The following is a 1040-nucleotide window of genomic DNA, read 5'->3' on the forward strand; positions in this document are numbered from 1 at the left end:
ATCCTGTATCTTGGGTGGCCTGCCTCGTAAGGCGAGGGGGTGTTTCTGTTCCATTCCCAGGTGCAGTGCGTAAGCTCGGTGAGACGGATTGGTCGTGGTCAGAGCACTCTCCGCAGAGGTATGGTCATCCTTGTGCAGGGTCCTGCTTGGCTCGAACTCTGGCTACTCAAGTGAAATTTGGCCTCTTTTGCTCACCTTAGTTTTAAATTAGTGTCAATAGTTAGAGTCAATAGTTAGAGTCAATAGTTCAAGTCTTGTTCGTAATCGTATCAAATTTTCTTCCATATTAACTTCGTATTATAGAGTGGCAATTTATAAGGGAGGCAGGGGGATGGCAGGAGGATGGAGGCAGGAGGGCATAAAAGGAAACGTTTTTTCAGCAACGTAAGCAAGTAGGAAATTATTAACGAGAGATCGTGCGTAGAACATCGACAGATAATTTTAAGAACTGGCACATTCCAGGTGTGGAGAAGTGTTCATCCCTGAAAAGAAGGCAGGAAGGCAGGAAGGCAGGCAGGCAGGAAGGCGGGCAGGGAGGATGAAAGGAAGGATGGTAGGAAGGAAGGATGGCGGGCAGGAATGAAAGTTGGCGTGCAGGAGGGAAGGCAGACAGAAAGGATGAAAGGACGAAAGGAAGGAAGGAAGGCATGCATGAACGAGATCATCGTCATATATTTTCAAGACACGAGAGAGGAGACCGAAGAGAGAAGAGCGAACAGAGAAGAACGAATAGAGAAGAACGAAGAGAGAAGATCGAAGAGGGAAGATCGGAGAGAGAAGAACGAAGAGAGAAGAGCGATCACCTTACAAACTAACGCAAGACGCATTTGCGTGCGGTGTGTATGCGTGTGCGGTGTGTGGGGCAGTGGGTATTGTCCACTGCCCGGGGTCTCGAACGTAGTCACCTCCACGCGGTGAGACCTGGGTTGGAAGCGTTTGCAAAGTCTTTGCAAACGCTACCAAGCGAAGAACTACGATTTATTTTAAGAATCTCTCTATCTCAAATTGTAAAATATTGTAAAGTATGTTGGTCTCTATCA

This window comes from Ceratina calcarata, unplaced genomic scaffold (assembly GCF_001652005.2).
Source record: "Ceratina calcarata isolate Rehan_Ccalc_2016 unplaced genomic scaffold, ASM165200v1 scaffold7.2, whole genome shotgun sequence".
NCBI lineage: Eukaryota > Metazoa > Arthropoda > Insecta > Hymenoptera > Apidae > Ceratina > Ceratina calcarata.